The sequence below is a fragment of the Pinus tabuliformis genome, chromosome X, assembly GCF_031772625.1.
Source record: "Pinus tabuliformis cultivar Carrire ecotype Pingquan chromosome X, CPIR1, whole genome shotgun sequence".
Classification (NCBI taxonomy): Eukaryota; Viridiplantae; Streptophyta; class Pinopsida; order Pinales; family Pinaceae; genus Pinus; species Pinus tabuliformis.
The window spans coordinates 1,635,890,710-1,635,915,924 of NC_142308.1; the positions used below are offsets into that span (position 1 = coordinate 1,635,890,710).

Genomic DNA, 25,215 nt, shown 5'->3' on the forward strand with positions numbered 1-25,215 from the left:
TGTGTGTTTCTTTTATCCTCCCAAGGATTCCTTAGACCTTCACTTGGATTTCTCTTCCTTCTGGAGCTTGACGATGGCTTCTTTTGACCTTTGTTTAACCTCATTCCCTTTCCTTATTCAAGATCGAACTTGTAGAATAAAACCCTATATCAGCTATAGAAACCCTAGCCTTCCTCAACACGTGTGAAAGAGAAATATACCAAAGACAAGTCTCCTTCTTCCTCTTCTTTCTTTGTTGTCTTCTTCTTCCTCCTTCACTTGAATTGGTGAGTGATGAATGTGATCCAAGGAGGTCGAGTTTCCTCCATTATATAGGCTTCTCAAGGTCGACGCTGCTCCTCAAATTAGGCCGACGCGCTAACTTGATGTCGCAAGCTAGGGCATGCTACACAAAAATATATTTCATAATGGATGAATAAATTATTAATAAATAAAAAAATTACCAGAGAAATATTGGCCACTCTACTTCTACTTCACTTCTTCCAAAGCATATTTACACAATGCAACAAACCACACACAATTCATTCCAGCATAGATTTTTTCTTTTTTATGGCACCAATTAGTTCTCTAACTTCACACGACACTTCTCTAAGCATATTACAACATTGAGACCCTTCATCTCTGATACCAAAATGATGCCAAAAACTACTAACCAACACTCATTCAAAACATAATAAAAAAAAAATGAAGTTTTAACTTTCAACCAAGATCGCTATCGGCCTTGTTGCAGTAAATAAATGAAACCATAATATCACATGAATTTTTGAGTGATACCATGTTTGGAGGTGCCGCACTATACCTTTTAATAAAAACAATATTTGGAGGTTAACCTGAGAAACACTCTAAAATCACAGATTAAACCATTCAAACTCGACTAACCATACACAATTCTCAGGGTGGAAGGGTCATCGTTGTAATGGATGCCTTCCAACGACGTTTTCTAGCATGGAACAGGAGCATGAGTGGGATCTATTATTGAGCCAAAGCACCTCCTTTTACTCCCGGATCAGAACCTCTGTAAACGCCGAATTGTGACTATGCCAGAAGTGTATCGAATGCTGCTCCGCACCGATTTGATAACACTGACAACACACCCACGTTGATAAGATATTATCTTAGCCTTAATTTCTGCTCCGTTTACACTTCCACTGTGCTATCACCTCCCCAGGCTCGATTTTCCTTGATCGAGTTTAGTTGTGGATTTCAAGCCTATGTGTAAATCCTTAACATTTTTTGTTGACTCCCCTCCACAGAAGATTATTCCACACACCCACTCATCATGCTATCGCAGGTCACCATTTTATATTATTTGTGGCCACAATTAAATTTATAATGAAATTATGTTTAGATCCATAATAATAGGATCTCATTCTAAAATAGGAAATAGATCCCAACAACCATTGGCTTCCAATCTCTTGATGATTAGTGTTAGGAATTTCTGATAATTCCATAACAAATAAAAAGAGAAAAATGCTCTATTTCTTAACACAGAGAAACAAAAAGATGTCTCAGGAAGACAGAGTTTCACACACAAAAAAAACTTGTATTCATTAACAAAACTAACTATTACAAAAGGGTCTTCCTCTATCAGAGGGATTACACTAAGACTGTTTCAGAGGTAGTTCAAAAAACTTCACTCTGTCTCTCCCTAAAAATTAACACTGCTATGTGTAATTTTTCTTTTTTTACTTCTTACTTTCACGCTGCTGCGTATTACATTACAATTCAAAAAAAAACATTACATTTTTACTTGTATTGAAAAAAACAATAAAAATAAATTAAAAACAATAAAAATAAATTCTCCGCCTACATTCAACAACCGTAGTAAATTTTCATTAATTACTTCACATGGATTTTGCTCCACGTCCATCCAACACTTTTCAATCAGCCCTGCATCTGATCAGTCAGGGTAATTGGAGTTGCCGCCACATTGAGACTCGTGAGGATGATATCCCTCCACCGGTATTGAGAAGCAGGCCATATCGTGACCCTTTGCAGACGCTTCAGATTCACCTTTAGAGGATGCTATTTCCTGATCACTTGCTGCAGTGGTGTTGCAAGGGCATTCCAAAAGGCGACGGCACAGATGGAGAGCCCGACTTTTTTTTTTAACAACCCCCTATAGAATTCTTCTTCCCCACTGTACTCTTCTCAAGAATTTTGCACACAACCCATTTATCATTCAACAACCGTAATAAATTTCATTAGTTAATCGGACGGTTGTCGGAAAAATCGCACGACCTCTTTTACCGCACTTTACGCACCGGGGAAAGGTTGTATTTGCAAAACCGCTCAGGGTACGTGTTGACTGATGAGTGTGCTCGCTGCCCCTGGAGAATTACCACCATTCAGTAAAAAGCAGTGTGGGGAACTGGCGGTTTTGATGCTGCAGTTGAAAGTAACATTTCAACACTCCCCTTTAATTTCAACTGCTGGGTTATCAGTCATACCTAGACATTTCCTCAAAAACTCAAAACTTTTCTGCCCCAATGGTTTGGTCAGAATATCTGCAACCTGCTCCTGAGTTCTGCAGTGTTCTAAAACAATTTCTCCATTGTTTACCAATTCCTTGATGTAATGAAACTTTGTGTCAATGTGTTTCGTTCTCTTATGAAACACAACATTCTTGGATAATGCAATAGCTGAGCTATTGTCACAAAAAATCATAGTTCCTTTTGCTTGCTCTTGGCATAAACTCCTTAACATCCTTCTCATCCAAATTTCTTGACACGCTGCTGCTGTAGCTGCCACATATTCTACCTCTGCTGTAGACAATGCTACAATAGGCTGTTTTTTAGAAGCCCATGAAATGGCTCCTGAACCCATGTGAAAAACATAACCGAATGTGCTTTTCCAATCATCTACACTTCCAGCCCAATCACTATCAGTGTATCTAATTAAATCTGAACATTCTGAAGTAGTATATAAAATGCCAAACCTTTTAGTACCTTTAACATACATCAGAATCCTTTTTTATGCCTGCCAATGTGCTTCTTTTGGCCTCTCCATGAATTTGGAAATTAAACTAACAGCATGCATTATATCCAGCCTAGTTGCAGTCAAATACATGAGACTGCCAACTATGCTCTTGTACAAACTAGGATCAAAATCCTTGTTGTTGTCCTCTTTGCTGAGTTTTAATCCCATCACTGTGGGAGTGATTGCTGCTTTGCTCTCCTGCATATTAAATCTTTCCAACACTTCATTAACATATTTCGCTTGTGAGATAAAAAACCCATTTCCATTTTGATCTACTTCTATTCCTAAGAAGTATCTCAACAAACCTATGTCAGTCATTTCAAATTCTTCTTTCATGACTGTTTTGAAATTTTCAATAAGGTAATCATCAATACCTATGAAAATAACATCATCAACATATAACACAACAATTAGTATTTTACCATCCTTTTCTTTGATGTAGAGGGTGGGTTCTCCCTCACACTTTTCAAGTCCATTTTCTAGTAGATAGGAATCTATCCTACTGTACCACGCTCTTGGTGCTTGCTTCAGCCCATAAAGAGCTTTCTTCAATTTGCACACTTTGTGCTCTTGACCTTTCTTTTCATAGCCTAGAGGTTGTTCAATGTAAACCTCTTCCATTAACACTCCATTTAAAAATGCTGACTTCACGTCCATTTGGTAAACTTTCCACTTGTTTTGTGCTGCTATGGATAGCACTGCTCTCACGGTTTCCATTCTAGCAACCGTGCGAAAGTTTCCTCATAGTCTCTCCCATGCTGCTGCTTATATCCTTTGACAACAAGTCTTGCTTTGTGTCTTTCTATTTTTTCTTCAACATTACTCTTGGTCTTGTAGACCCATTTAACTCCAATGACTTCCTTTCCTTTTGGTAGTTCAACTAAATCCCATGTCTTGTTTCTTTCTATGGCATTGATCTCCTCATCCATAGCTTCTATCCATTTCCTATCCTTAATTGCTTCTTCGAAATGAACAAGGTAATCAACATGACAATATAAAGCAAACAAAGAGTTCATACCTTCATTTGTTGCCTCTTGTTCATAAATGTCACTTAAATTTTTGAACTTCTTACCTCTTTCATTTGGTGTACAAGTGCTTGAAAAAGCACTTGAATTTCCTCCTTGTGGTGTGCTTGGAGAAGCACCTTCATTTCTCCTCAAGGGTGTCTCTTGCTGCCCTTGTGTTGGTGTTGCTGTTTAGGGATGTATTTCAGCCATCTCCTCATCATCTTCGTCATGAGACAAAGAGTTTTTAACATTCATTGTTTTCTCTATGCTTCCATCCCAAGCTTCCTCCTCAATGAACTAAACATCTCTACTCACAATAAGCTTCTTGGTGGATGGGTTATACAACCTATAAGCTTTGGATTCGTCACTGTATCCAATGAAAATACATTTCTCCCCTTTGTTGTCCAACTTCTTCCTTAGTTGATCTGGAATGTGTGCATAAGCCACACATCCAAAAACTTTCATGTGGGTGACTCCTTGCTTTGTCCCACTCCATGCTTCTTCTAGCACTCTATTCATGACTACTTTTGTAGGACATCTATTCAAAATGTACGCTGCACAGTGTACAACTTCAGCCCAATAATCATTTGGAAAATGCTTTGCCTTTAACATATTCCTTGCCATATCCATGATTGTCCTATGCTTCCTTTCGGCAACTCCATTTTGTTGTGGAGTGTACCTAGTGGTAAACTGCTTGTGAATTCTATTTTCTCTACAAAAACGTAGAAATTCCTTGGAGATATACTCACCTCCTCTATCAGTTCTTAGAACTTTGATGTGCAGCCCACTTTGGTTTTCTACAAGTGCTTTGAAATTGCAAAATCTTTCAAACACCTCACTTTTTTTCTTCAGGAAATAAACCCAAATTTTTCTAGTAAAATCATCAATAAATGTTAGAATATAGTGGCTGCTTGCAAGTGATGGAGTTTGCATCGGTCCACATAAATCTGAGTGGACAATCTCTAAGGGTGCTTTTGCCCTTAGGCTTTTCCCAAATGGAAAAATTTCTCTGTGTTTTTTCCCCAAGATACAACCTTCACAAAGGCTATTTGGTTTCTCCACCAATGGTAATCATCTTACCATTCCCTTTTTATTCAATAAGTTAAGACCTCCAAAGTTGAGATGTCCAAATCTCAAGTGCCACAACCAATTTTCATCTTTTGGTTCACTTTGGAAAGCCTCTTGTGTCACTGCTGCCATTTCTTCTCCATTTTTTAAATCTGCTTTCATTCTGAGAGGGAATATCCTGTTCCTTGTCATCTTCACTTCAGCAATACATTGTTTGCTGGGTGTTTTATCCATGATGGTGCATACATCATCCACAAAGAAAACATTGTACCCCTTTTGAATAAGCTGTCCAATACTTATGAGGTTATATTTCATTCCAGGAATATAATAAACATCTGTTATGGTTTTCTTTTCACCTTTCCCTGTTAAGACATTTACTTCTCCTTTTCCCATAATAGAAACTTTCCTATCAGTCCCTAGTGTGACTTGTGACTTCACACTTTGATCTAACATAGAAAACAAGCCTATGTTTCTAGTCATATGGTTACTGCAACCGGAGTCTAGGAACCATACATCTTCACTCTTTGCTTCAGTCATATTATAGGCTAAAAACGAATTATCTTGGCTAATATTTTCTCTAGTGAAATTTGCACTAGTTCTATTACTCATATCATGTTGCTTCTTCCTACATTCATTTGCATAATTCCCATACTTTTTGCAATAGTGACATTGGACATTGGATTTATCATACCTTTGTCCTTGATCATGATGTTGTCCACTTTGTTGGCTGCTGCCTTGGCCTTGGTTCTGATTTGGATTGCTGCCTCTTCCTTGAGCATTTGTTGGACTGTTTCTTCCACCTCTGTTTTGGCTTCTGCCTCTTCCTCTCTTGTTTCCTCTGCCTTGACCTCTTCCTCTTCCAAAGAACATCCGTGTCTTAAAGGCATGCTCTAGAGATGAGTTTTCATTTCTACTCAATCTCTGCTCATGTGTTATCAGTGATGCATGTAGTTCATCAACTGAGAAGTTTGTGAGATCCTTTGTCTCTTCTATGGTGGTGAAAATCACATCGAACCTTGAGGGTAGGATCGTCAATAGTTTCTCCACAATCCTCCTTTCTTTAAGAATCTCTCCATGAGACCTTATCTGTGTGACTAGACCAATCACATGTGTGAAGAATGAGTCAATATTATCTGACTCCTTCATGCAAAGAGTCTCAAAATCTCTCCTCAGCAACTGTAGTTTTGTTGTCTTCACTTTCTCCATGCCTTGATAGGCTATCTTGAGAGTTTTCCATGCTTCTTTGGATCTCTTGGTTGCTGCTATCCTTGGAAACACACTCTCATGCACTGCTTGATACAAAAAGTAGAGGGCTTTAGAATCCTTCTTCTTATTGCTCTTCAACAGATCTTTCTCTACCTGAGTTAAATTATTAAACTCATTTTCATCTACTGGTTCTTCAAAACCATCCTCAATAAATTCCCATAAGTCTTGGGAAGCAAGAAAAGCTCTCATAGTTATTTCCCAATAGTCATAGTTTTTCCCATTAAATTGTGGGAGCTGAGTATTACAGATACCCATGCTAGTGCTGGCTCCAGCCATTTTTGCACTCTTAACTATGCTTCAAAATACTTGACTGTGCATTTAAAATAACTGACTATCTTCAACAATAACACAAAAAACTAACTTGAGAAATACCTTGGATTCTTTCTTGACTGAGTCTTCACTCTGTTGGAGAAGCTGCTGCAACAAGAAATCCTTCCTTTAGCTTCTTTGACACCTTCAAAGAGCCTGGACATGCTCTGATACCATGTTGGGAATTTTTGATAATTCTAGAACAAATAAACAGAGAAAAATGCTCTGTTTCTTAACACAGAGAAACAAAAAAAATGTCTCAAGAAGACAAAGTTTCACACACAAAAAAAAATTGTATTCATTAACAAAACTAACTATTACAAAAGGGTCTTCCTCTATCAGAAGGATTACACCAAGACTGCTTCAGAGGCAATTCAAAAAACTTCACTCTGTCTCTCCCTGAAAATTAACACTGTTGTGTGTAATTTTTCTTTTTTTACTTCTTACTTTCGCGCTGTTGCGTATTACATTATACTTAAAAAAAAAATTACATTTTTTTTTGTCTCTTTGTGGTAAGAAACAGAGCATTTTTCTCTATTTATTTGTTCTGGAATTATCAAAAACTCCCCAAAATTAGAAGCTTCATTTGGCTTAATAAGGCATTTATTAGGAAAAAAACACATCATCACTAACCTAACTAACTTAAGGTTCTAGAAATAGGATAAAAATTATATAGTGTTAAAATATGTACGATGCTTTTTTATCACAACTGCTAGACCGACTTGGTCTTGAAGGGTTATATATATATATATATATATATATAAGGACAGATATTATTTTCTTTACAAGTTACAATGTGCCTAATGGGTCTTCAACTTATGACAATGACTCTTTTGACTTCTTGATCTAGGACCAACCCTAGAAGCACTCAATGCGTGTTTGACATGTAAAATAAAAGACCTTGAACATGAAACTCATGCTCCAAAAACAATAATAATTTTATTTATTTATTTTACAATTTACAAGAATCAAAAGTACATTTCATATTTATGAAGAAGGAATGTAGTTACACATTTTTCAACATCTTTTAGGTGAGATACAATAGAGTTGATGTCTAAATGGGGATTAGAACCAAGTGGAGAAATGTTGAAACATACCTCTTAATCATTTGAGTTATTTCCATGTTATTTGAAACTAATGAACATTTTATTTTAAATGTCATAAGAATATTGTGTGAAATATCATTTCTTCTTTTGAAACCTTCTATTTATGTATACACTATTTTTGTGTCGAGTTCTCTACACTCCACACAACCCTTAATTAAATGTGAAAGATCATTTCTTCTTTTGAAACCTTCTATTTATGTATATAGTGTTTTTGTGTAGAGTTCTCTACACTCCACACAACCCTTACCAGTGTTGCGGGGGAGCGCCCCCCCCCCCCCCTCGAACCCGCTCCCGAATCGCGCTCCGGGCAGGAGCGGCTCGGGAGTGCGCTCCCTTAAAAAAATTTGCGCTCCCTGGTCTGTTAGGGAGCGACCGCTCCGGCGCTCCCGGAGCGATTTTTAATGCCCGGGTCCCGGACATTAAAAATCGCTCCGAGAAAGATTCGAGCCGGGCCGGGAGCGGTTCGGCGGAAAAAAAATCCGCCGGACCCGAAAAAAAAAAAAAAAAATAAAAATAAATAAATAAATAAATAAATAGATTTTTTTTTAGTTTTATAAGCCCAATGGGCCAAAAAAAATTCATTATAACTTCATTGAGCTTGAGTTTGGAGCTGGAGCAAGAACAAAGGAGCGAAGAGCAAGTGCTGAGGAGCGAGGAGCAAGTGCCAAGGAGCGAGGAGCAAGCCTGCAGAGGTAAGTAACTTAGTAATTTAGTTAATTTAGCTGGTTAGGTAGTTAATTTAGTTAATTTAATTTAGTTGTTTGAGTTTAAAGATCATGTATTTAAATTAAATTAATAAATTAAATTAATTAATCCCAATAAATTAAATTAATTTGCAGATTCAAGAATCAAAACCCTACAAACATCAAACACCATGGACCTGGCTATATTTATTGGCATTTTCCTCTTTCTGGTCCATTTTATGGTTATTATGGTGCTAGAGAGTAGGAAACGGAGGGGGCCCCAAACTGAAGAGGGGGATGAAGAAGCCGGAGAAAGTCAAATGGGTGAAAACCCCAGTGAGGAGGAGCTGGAGGAGGGTGAACATGACCCTCAAAAAACTAAACAAGACCAAACTCCATTGTGGAAATATGTTCACAGGGCTGAAACAGGGAGAGGGGGTGGAACCACTAAATTTCATTGCCCCCATTACAACACTGATTACACAGGTTCATACACCCGTGCTAGAAGACACCTCTGCGGGAAAAGGCCATGGGATGGAGAGAAACAAATAGGAATCAAAACTTGTACAGCGGTGTCAACAGCAGATAGAGCCAAATACATAAGGGAAGAGGAGGAAGCCCAATACAGAACAAAAAAATCAAGGGGTTTCTTTGAACCAAGCTCACAATCACAAAGAACTCCTTCAGCATCCTCCCAAGGCAGTGGATATGGACATGGATGCACAGGGTCATCATCTTTAAGGCGTAGAACCATATCAGATTTCCTTGATAAGGGGTGTAGGAATGATGTGGATTCAAAAGTTTACAGGTTTCTCTATGCATGTGGGATACCATTCAATGTTCTACGCTCACCTTATTGGCACGAAATGGTTTCTGCCATAAATGATGCCCCTAAAGGATACAAGAGCCCTGGGTATGACAAGGCAAGAACCGTTGGCCTTGATCATGAAAAAGCAAAAATATCACATTCTTTGAATAAAATGACAAGTTCTTGGACTGACCATGGGGTGTCCATTGTATCTGATGGATGGACAAATGTAAAAGGCAAGCCATTGATAAGTGTTCTTGCTGTGTCTGTTAGTGGTCCCATCTTTCTAGCTGCACATGATTACTCAGACAAGTTCAAGATCGCCATCAACATTGCAGAAGCATTGCTTGAAACAATTGAGCGTATTGGCCCATACAATGTCATCCAAGTCATCACTGATAATGCTCCTAATTGTAAGGCAGTGGGAGCAATTATTGAGGATAAATACCTGAACATATTTTGGTCTGGATGTTTGGTTCACACATTGAACCTTCTGTTGCATGATATTGTCAAAAACAAAAATGAACAATACCAATGGATTGGTAATTTGTACAAGAAAGGAAAACAAATGATAAAATTTATTACAAATCATAGCAATACCCATGGCCTTTTCCGCAGTCACTCGAGATTGGAGTTGCTGAAGATTGCGAGGACTAGATTTGGTAGCTATTACCTCACCTTCAGGCGCCTTTTGAAGGTAAGAGAGGCATTAGCTAGCATGGTATCAAGTCCACATTGGCAGGTGTTAAAGGAAAGGGCTACAAATGTAGCTGACATGGCGGGTTTTGAAATGGTGGAGGAGGCCGCTCTTGATGGGCAGTTTTGGACAAGTGTGAGGTAGGTATTGGATTTCACCAAGCCAATTTATCACATGATTCGGTTTGCAGATACAGACAAACCAATGATTGGCGAGGTGTATGAGCAAATGGATACCATGTTGGGGGAAATAAAAGACATTGTTCATAATAGAGATCCCAACTTGTACAAACTGATTCATGATTGTGTGTGTGAATGGTGGAATAGGCTTAACCTTCCACTACATTGCTTGGCGTATATCCTTACGCCAAAATACTACTCTACATCTTGGTTGGGCCAACCTGTAGCAGGGGGTGGGGTTAGGACCAAACCCCATTTAGATCAAGAGGTAACTAAAGGATATTTGGAAGCATTGGAAAAATTGGTACCTAACAGGGAGGAATGTGCAGCTGTGCGCCTTGAAATAGGCAGATACTTCAATGGCACTGGTTTGTATGGTAACTTCCATGCAATGGACGACAAAGATAAATTTGATTCTCTCACATGGTGGGAAACATATGGCGGCCACGGGCTTTTGCCAAAATTGGCAAAAAAAGTTCTTTCACAAGTTGTAAATTCTTCTTCTGTAGAGAGGTGTTGGAGCACCTACAGTTATATACATAATGTGAAAAGAAACAGACTCAATGAAAACCGAGCAGAAAGCTTGGTTTATGTGCACTACAACTTGAGGTTGTTGAGTCATTACTGTGATCGGGCTAATGAGGATCCCACATATAAAATTTGGGACAATCACCCAGAGGATGACAATTTGGAGGATGGCATTGTACATATTGAAGAACTAGAAGAGGAACTTGTAAGGAATGAAAATGAAGCAACAGCCATGCCACCTCCACCTCCACCTCCACCATCCAGTAGTAGTGCTCGAGGTCCGAGTCTTGTTCCTTTGCTGTCGCCACCTCCATCTACACCCTCGCGTGGAGGTTCTAGTTCTGGTCGTCGGTCTGTGCGAGAGACTCCTAGAAGACCACCATGACCTGCTTATACTCCTGGAGACTCTCGTGGCAAGGGCCACATGTAGATTTACAGTTTACTTGTCTTTTTAGTTTCTATTAGACTTTAGTTTTCATAATTGTTGAGTTTTGAGTCCTTGACTCTTGACTCTTGACTCTTTCATATCATAATGATATTTTTTGTAAACATTATATCACTGTGACAATGAAAATTTGAAGTTTGAAGTTGGGCCTTGGCAATTATAACTCATTGGTAATGATTGTGAATTATGAATATGATGCTTTGTGAAAGACTAAAGTTGTTTCATTACATCTCATTATTCATGTTTCATTTTATAAATTTTTAACATTTCATATCATGTTAACAGTTAGAAGTTAGGACTTAGAAATATCTTCGATATTACTTCTTGTAATGGTTAAACTTAGCTTACAAGTACAACTTTGGTGATCAATGATGATAAATGTTATTGAATTTTCAATTCTGAAAGCTTGAAGTTGAAACTTTAATATTGAATTTGATTAATCATGATTTATAAGACTCAATATGTTGTAGTTGTAATATGTATTTTATTAACTTGTGGACATGGTTGATGACAATTATAATTTCTAGATGATTGATGTGATATGGTTCAATGATCAATCTATGTTTTTTTATGTTTTTTATGTCTAATTCATCATTCTACATGTTTTTGTTGACATATATGTATCAAAAATTAAAAAATATAATATATATATATATATATATATATATATATATATATATATATATATATATATATATATATATTTTAAAAAAATCGCTCCCGCTCCCGCTCCCAAGTAACATGGACCCTTACTCAATTAAATAGTGATAGAGGCAGGGGCTAATTGCAACTATTACCCTTGTTTCTACAGCTAGAGTTAGATATTACTTGAATAATATCTCAATTTAAAGATGAATATATATGGATATAATCTATGGGTTAGATATAACAGGCATAAGTGAAACAACATTTAGATGGTACAACCTACAAGTCACATAGAACAAGAAAATTGGGCCTCAACCTAGAGCTAAACATCACAAAGGAGAGAACCTATCTTTTAGTTGAAATACAATAGAGTTGATGTTTAAATGAGGATTAGAACCAAGTGGAGAAATAGTGAAACATACCTCTCGAGTTATTTCCATGTTATTTGAAACTAATGAATATTTTATTTTAAACACCATAAGAAAATTATGTGAAAGAGCATTTCTGCTTCCAGAAACCTCCTTCCTATGTATACACTTTATTTTCTTAATTCAAGAAGGAAACTATATATTTGGTTATATAAACATAAAAATGGATCACATCACTAAAAAAATAAAACAAAAAAACATAAAAAAGAAATCACAAGTTTGACAAGTGGAATATTCACAATCCAAGTGCCCCAAGAGTTTGTGAGGGTTCTCAATGGATATATGTAGTCAAGAAAGAGATTTTAAAGGTGCTCAAAGGATATATGTAGTCAAGAAAGAGTTTGTGAGGGTGCTCAATAAATATATATAGTGAAGAAAACAATTTTAACAACACAAATCAAGAAAAACTACTAGAAATTCCAAAATATTGCACTTAAAAATTACTCCATAAAAAAACAAACCAACATTAGAAAATTCTCATACATAACCAATCAAAATAATAAATATTAAAAATTAACCACATAACTAGAAAATACCAAAAAAAAAATTGCAATCTTTTTCATAATATAAAATACAATGTTTTTTCCTATATTGTAAACACAAAAAAGACAATGACTACTAAAAATAAAACAAAATACAATGACTACTAAAAATAAAACAAAATTTCATATTTATACTTAATGTATATTACTAAAAAATCATTAAAAATCATAGCAGCTCTTTTTAAATGTTTTTAGAGATGGTCTTTCAAAACAAGCAGGATTTTTTCAAGATGGTCTTTCAAAACAAGCAAGATTTTTTCGAGAATATAAAATATTCTTATTAACAAATTGAGATTTTTATTTTTTATTATTCTACGTTATGGTCTCTCAAAAACACAGACTTTTTTTTTGAGAATAAAGATATCTTATTAAGATATTTTATTTTATATATAAGATATGTTATTATAAAAATGTTTATAAGAATAATAAAAATGTCACAGAGAGATCATAAATTGTCAAGTTTATTATTTAATTCAAGCTAATAAATTTAAGAGAGACTATATTAATAATAAATTATAAAATACAAAAATAATTCAAATAAAAAAGACATATTTTTTTGCTTTTTTGTTTTTGAGAATATAAGATATCTCATTAAGATATTTTATTTTATATATAAGATATATTATTATAAAAATATTTATAAGAATAATAAAATTGTCACATTTAAGAGAGATCATAAATTATCAGGTTTATTATTTAATTCAAGCTAATAAATTTAAGAGAGACCACATTAGTAGTAAATTATAAAATACAAAAATAATTCAAATAATGACAAAGTTGAATTTTGGAACCATTCATATTTATATCTCTATTAAAACTTACACCCTTGTAATAAAAACTAGAGACATGTATTTCATTTTTATTATTTTTATACTTTATTTGAAAAACTAAAATCATTAAAAATCCTTAGGAAAAGATAAAAAGAGACATTCGCATACTATCCAAAATAAAATCTGTGTCCGGTTATATGTCAAATTCTGACGTAAGGGATATCTGTCCATCATGATCAGCTAGCATGCAGTAGAATCCCTTAAAATGCCTTTCTTTAAGTAAATAAAACGGAATACACGTACTACCCAATATCACTTTTAAAATAAATTTTACAGTCCTCAAATTCTGCCACGACGGATTTGTAAATCAGCTAGTATGCAGTAAATGCCTTACGTAAATTTGGTTTGTCCAGTTTTATGGATCAGTCTTATTTGATTTTTAGGTTTTTCAAAAGAAGCTAATTCAATTTCCAACGTAGCTATAATCCAAAAACACAATAAGCTTAGTAAATTTCCAGACAATTATTTGAAATTCCAAACAATTATTATTTCAAATAATTGATATATGTTTTCTCAATAATATAATTTTATTGTGTAACACGATTACAATCTAACAAACAATATTTTCATAAATTAATTCAATAAAACATATCTTCGCAAGACTATAATTTCCTTAGACAACAGAGAAAATAGCAATAACAATAACGACTCTTTATAAGATTCGAATCACTATTAATTCTTTTTTAAATAAACTATTCATTCACATTTTCGCCTGCAATTCTCCAAAGAAAAAAAGATAACCATTCTTCAATCACGAGGGCGAACTTCTGTTTATTAATCCGTACATCTGATAGATTAGTATTCGGTTGAAATGATGGAGAAATCTAAGTTTCTGATTTAATTATCTTGAACAAGGATCGAAAATGTGAAGCAATTTATCTACCAACAAACCAGCGAAATATTTGACAAATTGGCCTTCCCTCTATCAAATTCCCTACGTGCATGTCACAATGTCAACTGTATTTTATCTCAATGTTAAAACTACAGCAAAATCTATTTAGGAAAAACTCACATTCTGTGCAATTTCCGGTTAATAATGACTTCATGAACTGATGGTGCAAACAACAGAGAAATCTGGAAAAATAGAATGTTAGAAATCAAAACCCAATAACAGCGGAAGTCAGAACATTAGAACGTGATTATGGCATTGTAATAATTCAGACAGACACTTGCTTTTAAAAACGTTCATAGATATATTTAAGATAGGCAGTCTTTTAAATTAATAAAACCCTAGAAACATAGAATCGCATCCATCAGTCTATTCTCAACAGTTTATCACTGGGTAGAGAATAAAGAGAGTAACTCACTGTCACAGGAATTAAAGGAGAATAACGCAGAAAATCTGTAGGTGGAAACGAACCAAAATCATTACCACCTTAGATAGAGGACCTCGTGAGTTGGAGAAAAACCTTCATAATCTCATAGGACCAGAATCAACATTGGGAAACCAATTCAACTTTGATCACTTATACTGAGCATAGGGATCATAATTGATATTAGAACCTGTGATTGAATCCTTGTAATAGCCCATTCCTGAGGTGCCATAAAGAGGAGGATGACCCATCTGAAAACCAGCAGGCAAATTAGCTAGACCACTCATCTCTTTCTTTGGAAGGGGTTCACCCCTGATTGAGCCTCTGTGATCGCCTTCAGCATCTCTGTATTTCTGGAGGTAAATAGTTAATGGCTCCACATAATCATCAAAGCCCAACTTGCTCATAGCCCAGAGAACATCTTCAGCAGTGATAGTTTTTCTCTGCTCCTTCTGGCAACGATCGTTCGCTTCACTGGTGATGAAGCTTATGTACTCAGACACACATTCTTGAATGGTCTCCTTTGCATCATCAGAAATCTTTGCATGGGTGGGTAGAACTTTCCTCATAATCCTAATGACATTAGCAATGGGCATGAACCTATCTTGCTCTCTCACAGCACAGTTCTCCCTCTCTCCATCCTCAGAGTTGCGGCTGTCCTGGCTTGTAGGGCTGCCAACTTCGGACATCATACCTACAAACATACAGAGGCAACGAAGCCCTGTTTGTAGAAATAAACCCTTAATCAATGTACATGTCAAATAGTTAAATAAAGTTATTATATTGTATTACAATACTGGGCCGTGCCGATGGAAACAATAGTAGACTATTCTATTCAAAAACAACCATGTAGTTTTATAGATTTTAATAACTATGTAGTTTTCACTACATCTTTGCATGGGATAAGAATTGTGTGGAAGTTTTTCCAGTTTTAAATTTAGGGAGGAAACTGTTCCAATTTAGGGCGGACACTACACTCTTTCAGGGACAACATCTTTAGGGGCTAGAAGCAGATAGATAGTAAGCTTTCAAAAATAATCAAGTAGTCTGGTGGATTTCAGGGGCAACATCTTTAGGGACTGGTGGATTTCAGGGGCAACATCTTTAGGGACTAGAAATCAGATAGATAGTAAGTCTGAGAGCTTGTCAATTTCAATAACAACCAAGTAGCTTGGTAGATTTTAAGTTTTTGTGGTGTGTTTTTTTTAAATAACTAGTTTGGATTTTCCAAAAACTTGTTTGAAAGTTGTCCATGTTTTGAATCCAAACGAAGATGAAAATTGTCCATATTTTAAATCCAGAAAAAGATCCATGTTATGGATCAAAAGAAGATCCATCTTAGAGACACTGTTGAGAAAAAAAATTAAAAAACCCAAAAAAAAGAAAGAAAAGAAAAGAGAAGGTATAAGTACACAAATTCAGAGAGGGAATGTAGTCTGTCTGATACCCTCTGATGCACCCCCGAATGTAACATGCATTGGGAGAATTAGTTCCATAGGTATTGCACGACCACTTCGTGCACTTTCCCTGATAAGATAGGAAACCCTTACTAAGCTAGGTCATCCAACACAAAGTACTTGCTTCCACTCTCAATATCAACCAAGCCAAAGCTTCCATGCATTGCGATAAACTGCTAAATTAGGGTTAGAATGAATAGACAGAACTGAAAACTCTAGGCTGTCCTATCATTTTCTGTTCTAACCTGATTAACCTAGGATACTATTGAATGATAGATAGTTGCTTGGATATATAATCTACACGATATTTTCGTATCTTCGATCATGAATGATAAGCATTGGTTCAGACATAAGGCAACTGAAATACTGCGAAATACCCAGCATTCTTGCAATATCACAATATAAGCCAACAGAAACCAGAAATGGTTATTCGTATCTATACTAAGACACAAACAATCGAGACAGAAATAAAAGGCAAAGGCTCCTAAAAGTACTGTAAATACAAACAAAGAAAAATAAAACTCTACAGATCAGATTGAAGAATATGAAATAAATGCAAATAGTACAGTTCAAAGACCTTCAGAAGGAAAATCTATGGAGATGGACATGAGCTCACAACTAGTACCCAGATGAAAACAAACAAGTAATCCTAAAAAGGAATGACAACCATCAGTGGAATCGAAGGCAATGCTGCAAATCTGAGAGGTCTGAATATGAACAAATCATGGTCCATTTGTTGATGCATGCAAACAAATATAGCTTCTAACTCTGTGTTTAAATGAAAACCAACATATACAATATTTTCTGTCAAAACTGCCAAAGGTTAAACAGTCTCTGCATTCTAAATATGAATGGCATGCATTCTAAATATGAAAGGAATTCATTCTTTGTAACGCAGGTGAAACAAGATTTGTCTCAACAGTAAATGGAATACCCTACATTCTCATGGAAAACCCTAAATGAAATCACCCCAGGTAGACAACTGCGCAAGATGCAATTTCCATGAAAAAGGATGAGTGTCTGTGTGTGTGATATTTTAGGAAGAATGCATGCCAACTTCACTGATGCTCCAGTCTCTGGAGGACCCAAAAGAATGTAACTGCATGAGATAGGAATGATCATGTACTTCTTACCCGATGGAGATAGAGGTAGAGATTATGATATCGATGAAGACCGAAGATCGAGCTCCAGAAGAGAGAAAACAGCCAGCCAATCAATAATGCAAAGAGACCATAAAGAAGCCAACTGGTATTTATAACATGAGATGGAGGAGGTATAGACTTGTAGTGCAAGCTTTAGAGCACACATTGTAATGTGGGAGATATGTTAGGGTTTCCATTTATTTTCATTTTTATTGGTGATTTAAATGAATGATAAAAAAACCCAATTTGATAAAACAGAAATAAAACGAATGTGAGTGACATGTGCTGAAAGTGGCAGAGAATTAATCATGCATGGATGCCAGCAATAACATTGAATCTTCTGCAACAATGCCACTCAAAAAGATTCTCACCAAATCATTTCTATTCAATACAATGCACTGCACTACACCACACCACACCACGATCAACTCCATTAATTGCCTTGTTTCAACGTTCTTTCGCGGATCGGGTCGCGTTTTACAACCAACGGTAAGTTGGCGTGCCGTGTGGATTAAATTTGGCGGAGTTCCGACGGGGCGGTTCTTGGATTCGCTGTATTTTCGCTTCTGCCGGCCCGGGCAACCGCGTTACAACTTTCAAGCCGAAATTACCGGGAAACACCAGGAATACACTACTAGTTCGTCACCTGAAAAAGGTGGGAAAATATGTTTCGTTTATTTCAAACTTCAGTAGTTGTTAACTACCTGATCATAATGAGAAAATCTTTTGTTGGGTTCGAGGCTTCATCCTGACGAGGCGTTTCTAAAGGAATCTTCCTGAGTAATGGAATAATGGGGTAGTTTAATTTACGAATAAAATGTTTTTTTTTTATAATTTATTTTTTATTTCCACTGATAAAAAGTTTGGTCGAGATTTTTAAAAACTTGAGTATAAGTTGTTTAATTAGTAGAAGAGATTTTTAAAAACTTGAGTATAAGTTGTTTAATTAGTAGAATTTGAGTGCTTACTTACAAGGGTTTTTAGGGCGCTGATCCATTTATGCATTCAAAAATGCATTTTAAATAACAAAAACTGTACATTTTTTTTCTTAAAATTGTTGTGTGGTGAAAAAGTCTATTTTGTCTATAAGTTAAACTACATGTTAGAGTACTAATATAATCTAGGACAGTTATGAATATGTAGAGTAATATTTTCTTAAAACTATATAGTGAGTAAGTCTTTATCATGTTTTCTTTTCAAATGTTATGGAGAGATGTTGAGGTGGGAGTTATCTTTTGGAAAATAAGCTCTAGCACAGGTTATTTATACTTGGTTAAGTTTTGCAAATTTTTGGCCATAGCATTTAAATGGTGAGAATATTGAAGATTGTATGATTTTTTTCCCACCTTGTTGTGAGGACAAACCATGTTAGTTGGTTCCAAATGTGAACCAAATCCTAATGATGTAATTAATCTGAAAAGCTTTCTCTTATAATATTTTTTTTATAATGATAAAATGTTAAATTAGAATAAATTCTCACTAGTTCTATAGTGAAGTTTAACTTTGAATAATTTTCAAAATGCAAACTCTGTAAAATAAAAGAATCTATAATATTTTTGACACTTAGAAGGTTGAAAATGAATAGTACTTTCTCTTAAAATGTTATGGGCATACTCAAATTAGATCTCAATTTCAAAGGTTGGTTGCACCTTGAGGAGCTTACAACTACTATAGAGGAGATATTCTCAATTTTAAAGATTTGTTACACAACTAGGGTATGGGGGAGATTTGTCAATTCTAAAGATATGTTGGACCATGAAGTGTTTTACAACTATGTACTCTATAGGCAAGTATGGGGAGATCTTCTCCATTTCAAAGATTTATTACACGACAAAGTGCTCTATAGCTCAATACAGAGAATATGTTGTCACTTAATGTGAAGTGATAACAAAAAAAAACTATGTATCTACATGACAAAATAAAAAATAAAAACAATATGTATATATATACATAACAACATCATCAATTTCTTTTTATTAGAAAGGAGGATTTCCCAATTATTCACCACAATTACCAAATAGTCATCTTTGCTGAAAGTTTACATTTATAATTCTCACCTAGATAATAATAAAATAACCATACAATACACATAAATATTATGCACATAATATTTATCCAGGAAAACCCCAAATGCTGGGAAAAACCCAACCCAATGAGATCTCATTAGCATTGGCGGATCTCATTAGCATTGGCCAATCCAACCAAGTGAGCCACCACTCACCTCCAGGCCTACATTACAATGAAGTATGCCCAACCTTTTATAGGCTCCATTACATGGAATACCACGAACCATAATACCATGGGTACACCATACCATGTGCCCAAAACCACTACTATTTAACTAGGTCAACCTTGACTCAAACCCCTAGTCAATTTTACCTAACAATTCCCCCTTAAATTTGAATTCGGATTCCTTGACTAAATCCAACCAAAACCTGCTAGGCTAGCCCTTACCTCCTTCAAAGTTTTTAACTAGGATTTGTTAACATGACATACATCCCCCTATTACCTAGGTCTAACCCAGACTTTATCGGTAATTATCTAGGGTCATGCATTATTAAGTTTTTAACTAGGATTTGTTAACATGACATACATCCCCCTATTACCTAGGTCTAACCCAGACTTTACCGGTAATTATCTAGGGTCATGCATTATTACAGCAGTATGCCCATTTACATGCAAATTAAAAATTTCACTCCATTATAATAATAATAATAAAATTGTTTACCCTTGTTATTGTCTTCGTACATATGACATGAATGTCCATATAAAAAAAACCCATCTACTGAATAATTTTTTTACCCTTGTTGTTGTCTTTGTACATATGACATCAATGACCATATAAAAAGAACCCATCTATTGAATTACATAGGTCACCAACTGTAACCGCCTCAAGTACATGGTTCATCAATTAATTAATCTGCGTGCACATATCCTCCTCATCCACTTGAATCTTTCATGACCCAATAGCGTGAAACTTTGCTTCATAATCTATGGCTTTTGATCCAGATCTGTAAGCAAAACTCAATTATCTCTTTGGCAACAAAAAAAGTCCTTTTGAAGGCAACTTAGCTCTGATACGAATTGTTAAGAAAATTACAGCCGCTAGAAATTATTATGAGATTTACAGAGAGGAATAATAAAATAACCACATACACATAAATATTATGCACATAATATTTATCCAGGAAAACTCCAAATCTAGGAAAACCCCATTGGCCAAAACCCAGGCCGATTCAAATCTCGGAAAAACCCAACCTAATGAGATCTCATTAGCATTGGCCGAAACCTAGGCCAATCCAACAAAGTGAGCCTTCACCACTCACCTCGAGGCCTGCATTACAATGATGTATACCCAGTCTTTTATAAGCTTCATTACATGCAATACCACATACCATAATACCAAGGGTACACTATAGGTCAACCTTGACTCAAGCCTCAAGTCAATTTTACCTAACAAAGAGTAGAAAAATGAATTAGCATAGACCCATATTAAACTTGGATTTATCAAATACTCGAGATCAAATTTACCTTGATTTATTAAATTTCTTATGTGTAAATATTTTATCATTTGATACGAAAGAATCAATACATGAAATGGTGTTTAATGATTAATTTAAGTGTAAATATTTTATCATTTGATACGAAAGAATCAATACATGAAATGGTGTTTAATGATTAATTTGATTGTTCTTGAGGCTTTACAGCCCAAGTTTAAGATGAAATTATGTTCTTTGTAAAATTCATCTTAAATAGTCTATATGTACCAGATAAATAACTATGCAATTTTAATGTTCTAAATACTTCTTTAAGAACATATAACAACTCTTTCCATATTGATGATGATGATGATGATTAACATCCATTAAAACTAAATTTGGTCCATGAGACCTTAATGAATATAAGAGATTGCTGAGATTTCTTTAAAATTTTATTGTTATGCTTGAAAACATTAAGAGAAACATTCCAAGATCACCATAATTGAGGAAGGCTAGTAAAAAAATCATTAAAACTGGGGTGCTCTTAGAATACTTCTCTCAATGCTTTTCAAACATAGAAATAAATTTTTAAAGAAATCTAAGTAAACCCCTACCTTTCTTAAGGTCCTATAGATCAAATTTCTTCTTATTGGATGTTAACCATTATCATTGTCTTCAATATATTAAAAGCAATGTTTGGTGTTGTCAAAGAAACATATCCAACATTAAAGTTATGTAGTTATTTATTTTGTATGTGTGTATGTAGATTTTTTAAGATTAATTTTACAATTTCCAAATTGGTAAAAGTTTTATAATTTGTAAATCCATCTTAAACCTAGAGCTAGCAAGCAATAAGAGGTGTCAAACTTACTATAGTGTGTATTATTTATTTATTTAATACCATGTTATATATTAATTCCTTCATATTAAATTATAAAAGGTCACAATTTAAGAAATTTGATCACTCATAGATCCAAGTTTATGCTGGATCTATACTATTTCATTCTTTTGATATTGTTACGTATTCTACATTTTTGGAGTTTTTGCCTATAATCTAGCAAATGTTTTTGTCAAATCACGAGCTTTCATTATTTAAATTTCTTTTCTGAATGCATAAATGGAACCCATAGGGAATTTAGATTGTGGATAGCTCGCAACCCAAGCTTTTAATTTTTTTGAATAACCCCTAGGGAAATTAGATTGTGGATTATTAGCAACTCAAACTTGTGATTCCAACAAATCCCTATGGGAATTTGAACAAATTCTATGTACAAGTATAACAAAAAAAGCTCCAAAAGGTGGAGAAAGTTGACTACTACTACCATATATAAATATATATTTTTGATTTAATTCCCTTCTTTTCATGTAAATATGTAAGTATATAGTTATCAATTTTCTTATTATGACTTAATATTACATCATCTCCCTCATAATGAGTTACAAAATACTTCCTGATGTAATTAATTATGAATAGAATTTAATATTTTATTTATTTATGGTTAACTAATAAAAAATAATTTTATAATTTCCTTAATAACTCATAAAGATAAAACATAAGCAACACACATAATTTTCAAATATAGAAATAATTTTCAAACATAGAAATATATAAGCATTAATTCTATATTTTTCAAACATAGAAATATATAAGCATTAATTTTACCTCTTAATGTTTTTCAAACATATTTAAGGAAATCTAAATAAACTCTTACCTTTCTTAAGGTTATATAGATCAAATTTCTTCTTCTTGAACCATCATCATTCTCATCAATATATTAAAAGCAATGTTTGGTGTTGTCAAAGAAGTAGTGATTATGTACTTACAACTAATTATTTTGTACGTGTGTATGTAGTGTTTTTTAAATTAATTTTACAATTTCAAAATTGGTAAGAGTTTTGTAATTTGTAAACCCATCTTAAACCTAGAGCTAGCCAGCAATAAGAGGTGTCAAATTTATTAGAGTGTATATTATTTATTTATTTAATACCATGTTATATATTAATTCCTTCCTATTAAATGATAAAACGTCATAATTTAAGAAATTTGATCACTCATAGATCCAAGTTTGTGGTGGATCTATACTATTTCATTCACTCATAGATCCAAGTTTGCGGTGGATTTATACTATTTCATTCTTTTGATATTATTACATTTTTGGAGTTTTTGCCTATAATCTAGCAAAATTATTTTTGTCAAATCACGAGCTTTCATTATTTAAAATGCATTTCTGAATGCATAAATGGATTGAGTGCTTTGAACAACCCATAGGGAACTTAGATTGTGGATAGTTCACAACCCAGATTTGTGATTCTCTTGAATAAGCCCTAGGGAATTTAGATTGTGGATAATTAGCAACTCAAACTTGTGATTCCAACAAATCTCTACGGGAATTTGAGCAAATTATATGTAAAAATATACCCAAAAAAGCTCCAAAAGGTAGAAAAAGTAGATTACTACCATATATACATATATAAATATATATTTTTGGTTTAGGTCCCTTCTTTTCATGTAGATATGTAGGTACATAGTTATCATTTTTGTTATTATGACTTAATATTACATCATCTCCCTCATAATGGGTTATAAAATACTACATGGTGCAATTAATTATGAATAGAGTTTAATATTTTATTTATTTATGGTTAACTAATAAAAAATTAATTTTATAATTTCGTTAATAATTTAATTAAGAAACACACATAATTTCCAAAGATAGAAATAATAGCTCAAACATAGAAATATATAAGCTTTAACTTTATTTCTTAATGTTTTTGAATGGTTGGTCATGCCGTTCGGATTGACGAACGCCCCTGCAACCTTCATGAGACTGATGGATGACATCTTGTGGCCTTTCACCAATGCATTCGTGGTGGTGTATTTAGATGACACTTTGATCTTCAGCCAAAGTTGGGAAGAGCACCTCCACCATATTCGACAAGTCCTTCAAACCCTTCGACAACATAAGTTGTGTGCTAACTTGGATAAATATACCTTTGGCTTGACCTAGGTTCAATATATGGGGTACATCATTGATGATTAGGGTTGTACATGTGGACCCATCCAAGATACAAGTGATTTGGGATTGGCCAACCCCAACCACTCTAACAAAGCTTCACAACTTTTTGGGTCTTGCCAATTTCTACTGTAGGTTCATGTTGGGGTTCTCTCATATCGCTTGGCCTTTAGGTCAAGTCACCAAGGGAGGAGCGAAAGCCAAGTTCTTTTGGCTGGAAACCCAGCAACAGGCGTTCTCCAAGTTGAAGAATCACCTCTTTTCTACACTAGTGCTCACATTACCATACCTGCAACAACCATTTGAAATTGAGACAGATGCTTCCGACTATGCTATTGGTGCAGTTCTTACTCAACATGGGCATCCAGTGGATTACCATAGTGAGACACTTTCAGACATAGTCTGAAAGTACCCCACTTACGAAAAAGAAATGTATTCCATTGTATAGGCATGCCATCAATGGAAGCATTACATTCTGGGGAAGGAAACGGTCATCCACATAGACCACCAGCCTCTACAGTTCATACAGACACAAGGGAAGTTGCAAAACGATTGTCATCAGAAATGGTCCACCTATCTGCAACAATTCCATTTGAACATTAAGTATAAGAAGGGAAACACCAATAATGTCTTTGATTACCTCTGCCGACCACCGGCCATGGCGCTAATCACTGTGCTCAACTCTTGTGGCCATTAAATTTGGCGGAGTTTCGACGGGGCGGTTCTTGGATTCGCTGTATTTTCGCTTCTGCCGGCCCGGGCAACTGCGTTACAACTTTCAAGCCGAAATTACCGGGAAACACCAGGAATACACTACTAGTTCGTCACCTGGAAAAGGTGGGAAAATACGTTTCGTTTATTTCAAACTTCAGTAGTTGTTAACTACCTGATCATAATGAGAAAATCTTTTGTTGGGTTCGAGGCTTCATCCTGACGAGGCGTTTCTAAAGGAATCTTCCTGAGTAATGGAACAATGGGGTAGTTTAATTTATGAATAAAATGATTTTTTTTATAATTTATTTTTTATTTCCTTTAATAAAAAGTTTGGTTGAGATTTTTAAAAACTTGAGTATAAGTTGTTTAATTAGTAGAATTTGAGTGCTTACTCACAAGTGTTTTTAGGGCGGTGATCTATTTATGCATTCAAAAATGCATTTTAAATAACAAAAATTGTACATTTTTTCTTAAAATTGTTGTGCGGTGAAAAAGTCTATTTTGTCTATAAGTTAAACTACGTGTTAGAGTACTAATATAATCTATGACAGTTATGAATATGTAGAGTAATATTTT

General features: G+C 34.8%; 1 pseudogene across 2 annotated transcripts; it reads right to left on the minus strand.

Annotated features, from left to right (window-relative positions):
* Positions 1-14,686: 14,686 nt before the first annotated feature.
* On the minus strand, positions 14,687-17,898 carry LOC149146300 (nuclear transcription factor Y subunit B-1 pseudogene; annotated as a pseudogene). 2 transcript variants are annotated; one of them, XR_016264128.1, is made up of 2 exons: positions 17,804-17,898; positions 14,687-15,554 (listed from the first exon to the last, which is right to left on the minus strand). The product of XR_016264128.1 is annotated as a nuclear transcription factor Y subunit B-1 pseudogene, transcript variant X2 (transcript). The 2 variants fall into 2 exon arrangements; XR_016264127.1 differs by lacking the exon at positions 17,804-17,898 and adding an exon at positions 17,424-17,642.
* Positions 17,899-25,215: the final 7,317 nt, after the last annotated feature.